The sequence below is a fragment of the Pteropus alecto genome, unplaced genomic scaffold, assembly GCF_000325575.1.
Source record: "Pteropus alecto unplaced genomic scaffold, ASM32557v1 scaffold725, whole genome shotgun sequence".
Taxonomy (NCBI): Eukaryota; Metazoa; Chordata; class Mammalia; order Chiroptera; family Pteropodidae; genus Pteropus; species Pteropus alecto.
The window spans coordinates 602,442-611,349 of record NW_006436637.1 but is presented as its reverse complement, the minus strand read 5'-3'; the positions used below and the strand labels follow the sequence as shown (position 1 = coordinate 611,349).

General features: G+C 39.1%; 1 pseudogene; it reads right to left on the bottom strand.

The window, feature by feature from the left end:
* Positions 1–8,146: 8,146 nt before the first annotated feature.
* Positions 8,147–8,262, bottom strand: LOC112481095 (annotated as a pseudogene).
* Positions 8,263–8,908: the final 646 nt, after the last annotated feature.

Genomic DNA, 8,908 nt, shown 5'->3' with positions numbered 1-8,908 from the left:
ATGGACATGGACTATAGACTAGTGGTTACTAGAAGGTAAAGGGTTCAGGAAGGATGGGGAGGTAGACAGAGTAAAGGGGGTCAAATATAGGGGGGTAAGGGAAGGGTGAAATGGGTAAAGGGGATCAAATATATGGTAGCTGAAAAAAACTGGACTTTGGGTGGTAAATACACAATAGAATATACAGATGTCAAATTATAATGTACACCTGAAAATTATATAATTGTATTACCAATGTTATGCCAATAATTTAAAAATAATTTAAAAATAAATAAATAAATAAAATTAAGTGGAAGCAAACATATAAAAGTACAAATTAGTATTTACAAAATAGTCATGGAGATATAAAGTAAAGCATAAGGAATATAGTCAATAATTTTATAATAACTATGTTTAGTGTCAGAGGTGTACAAGAGTTATTGGGGTGATCACTTCACGAGTTATTTAGATGTCTAATCGCTGTGTTGTATACATAAAACTAATATAATATTGTATGCCAACTATAATTGAAAAGTAAAAAATATTATTAAAAAATTATAAAATAAACAAACAAACAAACAAACAAACAAACAAATAAATCCAGGGTCTTATTCCTAGCCACGAGCCTGGATCATAGCCAGACCTGGGACCAACCAGGCCTGGGACTCACAGAATATGAGAAATAATTTCAACTAAAATTCAAGTGCCTTCTACCTCAGTGAAATTTCTCTAGGAATCCAGTGGTGTCAGGCATGTTGAGATATTCCATTTAAGGTAAAAAATAAGTTGTTACATCTGGTCCTTCCTATAACCAAGAAAGAGGAACAGTACCCAGTGGGCCTCTTTGGATTTTAGAGACAACATACTCCTCATTTGGGTGTATTACTCTGACCCATTTATCAAGTGACCCAAAAGCTGCTAGTTTTGAGTGGGGCCCAGAACAAGAGAAGGCTCTGCAACATGTATGGGCTGCTGTGTAAGCTACTCTGCCACTTGGGCCTTATGATCCTCAGATCCAATGATTCTTGAAATGACAGTGGCAGATAGAGATGCTGTTTGTAGACCTTGGCAAGCCCCTATAGGTGAATCACATTGCAGTCCTTTAGGATTTTGGAGCAAGGCCCTGCTGTCCTCTGCGGATAATTACTCTTCTTTCGAGAAATAGCTCTTGGCCTACTATTGGGCCTTAGTAGACTGAATGCTTGACCATGGGCCACCAAGTTACCCTGAAACCTGAGCTGCCCATCATGAACTGGGTGTTATCTCATCTATCAAGCCATAAAGTTGAGTGTGCACAGAAACACTCCATCATCAAATGGTGGTGGTATATTTGTGGTTGGGCCTGGGCAGTCCCTGAAAGTACAAGTAAGTTATATGAAGAAGTGGCCCAAGTGCCCATGGTCCCCATTCCTGATACATTGCCTTCTCTCTCCCAGCCCTTAATTATGGCTTCATGAAGAGTTTCCTGGGATCAGTTAACAGAGAAAGACTCAGGACTGGTTTATAGATGGCTCTGCATGATATGCAGGCACCACCTAAAAGTGGATAGCACCACAGACCCTCTGTGGAGCATCCCTAAAGGACGGTGGTTAATGTAAATCTTCCCAGCGTGCAGAACCTGGGACAGTGCACCTGCTCGCTCACTTGGCCAGAAGCAGATGGCCACATGCATAATTACATGCTAGCTCGTAGCTGTGGATAGTCGTTTGGTTGGATGGTCAGGGACTTGGAAGCGACACGACTGGAAAAATTAATAGCAAGGAAATTTGGAGAAGAGGTATGTGAATAGACCACTCTGGGCAAAAAACGTGAACATGTTAATGTCCTATGTGAATGCTCATCAAAGGGTGACCTCAGCAGAGGAAAGTTTTAATAATCAAGGGGATAGGATGACCCATTCTGTGGATACCAGCCAGCTTCTTTTCCCAGCCAGCCCTGTCACCACCCAGCTCATGAATAATATGGCCATGGTGGTAGAGATGAAGGTTATACATAGGCTCAGCAATGTGGACTTCCACTCATCAAGGCCAACCTGACTACAGCCACTCCTGAGTGCTGTAGCAGAGACCAGCAGCAGAGACCAGCACTAAGCCCCCAATACAGCACCATTCCTGGGAAGATCATCCAGCTACCTGGGGGCAAGGTGATTACATTAGACTGCTTCTGTGTTGAAAGGGGCAGTATTTTGTCCTAGCTGGAATAGACATTTACTCTGGGTATGGATTTTGCCTTCTGTGTACGTAATGTTTCTGCCTTCTGTGTACGTAATGTTTCTGCCAAAACTACCATCCATAGAGTTAAAGCAGAGATCCCCAACCCCCAAGCCACAGACCAGTACCAGTCTGTGGCCTGTTAGAAACCAGGATGCATAGCAGGAGGTGGGCAGTGGGCAAGTGAGTGAAGCTTCATCTGTATTTGTAGCCGCTCCCCAGCACTAGCATCGCCACCTCAGCTTCTCTGCAGATCTTTAGGCATTAGAGTCATAGGAGCACTGGTTCCTGGTGCCAAAAAGGTGGGGGACCACTGAGTTACAGAATGTCTCATCCACTATCATGGTATTCCATACAACATTGCTTCAGATCAAAGAATTCATTTCACCACAAGAAAAGTGCAGCAATGAGCCCATACTAAAGGTATTAACTAGCCTTACCATGTCTTCTACCATCCTGAAGTAGCTTGGCTTGATGGAATGGTAGAATGGCTTTTTGAAGACTAAATTACAGCACCAACTAGGTGGTAACACCTTGCAGGACTGAGGTAAGGTCCTTCGGAAACTGTATATGCTCTGAATCAGTGACCAATATATGATGCTGTTTCTTCTTAGCCTGGATTCATGAGTTCAGGAATCAAGTGATGAAAATGGAAGAGGTACCACTCACTGTTATCCCTAGTGACCTACTAGCAAATTTTTGCTTCCTATTCCTGTGACTATGCTCTGCTGGCCTAAAGGTCTTAGTTCCAAAAGGATGGAATGCTTCTACCAGGAGACACAACAATGATTCTATTGAGTTGAAAATCAAGACTGCCAGCCAGCCACTTTGTGTTCCTCATGCCTGTGAGGCAAGAAAGGGTATCACTGGATCATCGATCCTGTCTACCAAGAAATTGGACCGTTACTCTATGATGGAGGTAAGAGAGAATGTGTATGGAATACAGGAGATCTTTTAGGGTATCTCAGTATTGCCATGTCTTGTGATTAAGGTCAATAGAAAACTACAACGTCCCAACCCAGGCCAGACTAGGAATGGCCCAGACCCTTCGGAAATGAATAAGTGATCCTCCTACCTGGTAAAGAACCACAACCAGCTGAGGAGCTTCCTGAAGGCAAAGGGAATACAAAATGGGCAGTAGCAGAAGGTAGTTATAAATCTCATCTACAGAAACAAAGGCTGTAATTGTCACGAGTAGTTCCTCATTTTGTTATGAATATATATATATGTACACATATATTAAGCAAATATCTTTGTTTTCTTTCCTCATTTTTTTGTCATGTAACAAGATATATTGACTTTATATCAAGATACTTAAGTATTGTTAATTTTACATCATATTATTTAAATTATGGGATATCAAGAGTAAATATCACTCAGTACTTCTTTTGGGAAAGGTGTTAGTGTACTTTTGGTTGTATGCAGGATAGTTGTAGGATGAATTATGTATGATTTTTTTAGTCTTTATTTGGAGATTAAGTATGGTTTAAGGAGATGTGTATAGGTGTCAGGTTGACAAGGGGTGGATTGTCATGGTTAATTTTTTGTGTCAATTTGACCAGGCTAAGGGATGCCCAGATAGCTGGTAAAATAGTATTTCTGGTTATGTCTATGAGGGTATTTCTAGAAGAAATTATACCATTTGACTGAGTAGACTCAGTAAAGAGATCTGCCCTCACCAATGTGGGTAGACATCATCCAACCCAACGAGGGCCCAAACGGGACAGAAAGATTAAAGAAAGGCAAATTTCTCTCTCTTCTTGACCTGGGACATACATCTTCTCCTGCCTTTGGACATTGGGGTTTCTAATATTCAGGCCTTTGTACTCCAGAATGTACACCAGTGGTCCCCTGGTCCTCAGGCCTTCGACCGCAGACTGAATTACACCACCAGCTTTCCTGTTTCTTCAGCTTGCAGACAGCAGACTGTGGGACTTCTTGGCCTCCATAACCATGTGAGCAAGTTCCCATAAATACATATACATACACTCATACACACACACACACGCGCGCACGCGCACGCGCACACACACACACACACACACACATCTCCTATTGGTTCTGTTTCTCCAGATAATCCTAGTACAGCAGTCTCCAACCTCTTTGGCACCAAGCACTGGTGCTCCTATGAGAATCTAATGCTTGATGATCTGAAGTGGAGTTGAGGCGGTGATGCTAGCACTGGAGAGTGGCTGCAAATACAGACGAAGCTTCCGTCATTTGTCTGCCACTCACCTCCTGCAGTGCAGCCCTGTTTTTAACAGGCTAAGGACTGGTACTGGTCCATGGTCCAGGGATTGGGGACCCCTGCTCTAGTAGACACGATTTCCATGCTTCAAGAGCTCAGCACAGAATACCTGGAAGCCTTACAAGACTGCGATTATAGTCTCAGCCAAGGCTGGCGTATCGTCTGAGTCCTCTTCCAGGCTCACATACTTCTTGGAGGAATTCATTTCCTAATGAACTCATGGTGACTTGCTTTTAGAAACTCAAAGTAGTGGTTTGAGTTTTGGGTTTCCCATCTCTCCTTTCAGGACTGGCCCTTTTTTAAAGGCTCGCCTGATTAGATCAGGACCACACAGGATGATTCCCTTCTAAATAACTTAAAGTTGACTGATTAGGGACCCTAATTACATCTGCAAAATCCCTTCATCTTTGCCATATGGTGAAAACAAATCATGAAAGTGAAATCCCATTATATTCACAAGTTCCATTCATATTCAAGGGGTGGAGATTATAAGTTATGTACACCAAGGAGCAGGAATCTTGAAGACCAACTTAGAATTCTGCCTGCTACAAGAGTATTTAAGTGATTGTTTTTTAATTGTGTAACATAATTGTATTTTAGAAAACCTGCTACTTGCTTTTCTGATATTATCATCATGATGTCTTACATTTCAGATGTGAGCAAAGCCAGGAACAAATTTGAGGACAGAGCAAAGCATGGTTTATACTTTCTGGCTCTTTTATTGTCAACTGTGTACATAAAAAAGAAAGGTAGCAATAGACAGCAGTATGTGCTAAGTGGTAAATCATAAGTATAAAATCAAAATGCTTTCAGGGTTTAGAGAAGAAAATCATCACAGGTAGGAGTGACAGAATGTGGTTAACAACAGAACTAGATCATGAAATTGAACTCAACAAATATTTATTAAGCCTTCCATGATACTTTGGGGGTAGAAAGATGAATCAGGCGGACTCTGCCTTCCAGGAATGTATAGTCTGATGGGAGAAGTAAACATTGAATGAAATGAATGTGGGCAGATTTAAAAATTTTTAGATTAGAAATAGAATATATATAAAGAAATTTCATAAGTTTTAAAGGATAAATAGGAATCTACCAGAGAGATGAGGTTTAAAATATCTTTGCAGAAAAAAGGAAAGAAATGGCTAGGCTGAAGGGCAACATGCAAAGGGAAAGAACAAATGAGATTGATGACAACGAAAATGAGCGGAGACCAAGTCGTGGGGTGTTGTATGCCCTGACTCATAATTTTGGCTTAATCATAACAGTCCTGAGAATTCTTTAAGGGGCTTGGTCAAGGAAGTGGAGGGCATGAAATGCACCAAGTAGGATTTTTTTCCTCACTTATTTAAGTAAACTTAGGTAAGTTAATTAACATTTCTAAGCCTTAATTGCCACATCTGTTAAATGGGGATAGTAGTTTCTATTTCCGAGGTGCCAATGAGATGATTAAATGGGATATTCTGTGTAAAGCCTTTAAGATAGTACCAAAAGGCCAATATTCAGACAGTGATGACAATTTAGCTAGTTTGATCAGAGATGATGAATATCTAGGACAGAAATTAGTAAAGTATTGAGACATGGGGGGAAAGGGTGATGGTGGTCAAAAGGTACAAACTTCTTATAAAGTAATAATTCCTGGGGTATAATATATAGCATAGTAACTATAGTTAACAATATTACGTTATATATTTGAAAGTCACTAAGAGAAATCTTAAGTTCTCATTACAAGAGAAAAAAACGTATAACTGTGAGATGATGGATGTTAACTAAACTTATTGTGGTGATCATTTCTCTATAAATACATATATCATATCATTATGTTATGTGCCTTAAACTAATACAATTTTTATATTTCAACTATATCTCAATAAAACTAGAAAAAAAAGATTAGCAAAGTGTTACATTGCAGTGATGATAAGAAACAAAATAGTACAGTTTTCCCTGAAATGAACATAACTAAACTTCATATCAAAGAGACAGCTACAAGAAAAAAGTGATAGGAAATAATTGCCATAAAGATCCTACCTGGTTAAGTTTCTGAACTTTAAGGAGAAACAATTCTTCAAATATCCAGGCATAAAAAGCAGTCTCCATGCAAAGACAATTCAATGGGAAAAGAATATTCTTTTCAACAAATGATACTAGGGCAATCCTTACTGCATACTATATGCAAAATTGGATCAAAATGGCTCAACAACTTATAAGAGCTAAAATTATAAAACTCTTAGAGGAGAACATAGTACATTAAGTTAGGAAATAATTTCTTAGATACAACATCAAATGCAGTTTACCAAATGCTGCCCTCTCATCCTGAGTCCACACACATGGAAGACTCTTCAAGCACCCAGCCAAGGAAGCAATAGTGATGGCTTCAGTGGAGGCAGACTGGGGAAGGGAAGGGATCCTATATTTTCTGTTGGTTCTTGTTAACAAAGGGTCAACATTTCCAAAACTTAGACTGGAACAAACAAAACAAGAAAAAAGACCAAGAGACTAAGAAAAAATTTGATAAGTTAGACTTTATCAAAATTTAAGACATTTGTGCCTCAAACAACATCATTATGAAAGTGAAAAGGCAATTCACAGAATGGGAGAATTTATTTGTAAATCTTGTATCTGTAAGGGACTTGTAACCAGAATATTAAAGAACCCTTACAACTCAACAATAAGACAACCCAATTTTTAAAAAAATTTATTTATTTAAATTAGTTTCAGGTATACAGTACATTGGTTAGACATCTATATAGTTTGTAAAACAATCCCCCCAATTACTCCCTCCCTCCCCTGACCCTCCACCTAGCCAACTTATTAATGCTAACTGTATTCCTTATGCCATGTTCCCTATCCCCGTAACCATCCATCAGCTACTAATTTCTATTCTTAATTTCTACTCCTTCAACCCTTCACTCAATTCTCCCAGACCCCCAAATCCACCTCACCTCTGTCCATCACCAAATTGTCCACTATATCTGTGAGTCTGTTTTTTATTAGTTTGTTCTTTTTATTTCCTTTGATTCCACATATAAGTGAAATCATATAGTTTTATCTTTGTCTAACTTAAGTACCTTCTAGGTCCATCAAAGCAATATCTTTTTTCATCCCCTTCCTTTTCATATGTACAGGTCTTGTTTTCTTATCCTTTCAGCCACTCTATGTTTTGGTAGGAGCACTTAATTCTTTTCCATTTAAGGTACTTGTTGATAGGAATGTAGTTGTCACCATTTTTTATTCCTGTTTTTGATACATGTTTTTTTTTTTTTCTTAAAGAAGTCCCTCCAACATTTCCTGTAATACTAGCTTAGTGGTGATAAATTCCTTTAGCTTATTTTTGTCTAGGAAGCTCTTTATCTGTCCTTCAACTCTATATGATAGCTTTGCTGGATAAATTATTCTTGGTTGTAGATCCTGGGTCTTCATCCTGTCGAATATGTTTTGCTAAGCCCTTCCGTCCTGCATAATTTCTTTTGAGAAATCAGCTGCCAGTCTTATGAGTGTTCCCTTTTAAGTAACTATCTTGCTGCTTTTAATATTCTTTCTTTGTATTTAACCTTTGGCATTTTAATTATGATGTGTCTTGGTGTGAGCCTCTTTGGATACCTGATTTCTGGAATTCTCTAACTTCCTGAGGTTTTATGTCCATTTCCTTCACCAAGTTAGGGAAGTTTTCCATCATTATTTTTATGTTTTTTTAATTATTTATTATTATTTATGCCTATAGCACCTGGTCTTCATAGGTAGTCTCCCATCCAAGTACTAACCAGGCCCGACCCTGCTTAGTTTCTGAGATCAGACATGGGGCTTGTTCAGGGTGGCATGGCCATAGACCATGGACCGTGGCTCCACTGGGGCATGAACCCAGGACGTTCTGCATGTAAAGCAAACATGCTAACCACTACACTATGGAACCACGCCCCCATCATTATTTCTTCAAAAGGCTGTTCAACATCTTGATTTTCTTCAGGTACGCTGATTAGACGAATATTTAGAGCCTTATTAATGTCACATATGCTCCTTAAATTATTTTTATAATCTTGCCATCTTATCTCTTGCCATTCTGATTGTGTCAGCTTTCTCGTCCTCTAGATAGAACATTTGATCCTCTTCTTTATTTACTTTGTTTATTCCTTTGTTTATTCCATTAATATACTTCTCATCTCAGATAATGTGTTCTCCATTTCAGACTGGTTCTCCTTTTATAATTTCCATTTTTATGTTTTTTTAATCTCTTTGTTGAAGTACTCACTGAATTTATCTACACTTCCCAAAAGTTCACTGAGCATCTTTATAACTAGTGTTTTGAACTCTGCATCTGTTAAATTACTTGACTCCATCATATCTGGATCTCTGTTCTGTTTTGTCATATGGTTTCTGCTTCTTTGTCTTCCCATTAAAGCTCCTAAGTCTCCCGGTCTTATTAGTGTGGATTTGTGAAGTAGGTGTCCAGTGGCACAGTCCTGAGAGGGGTTCAGTT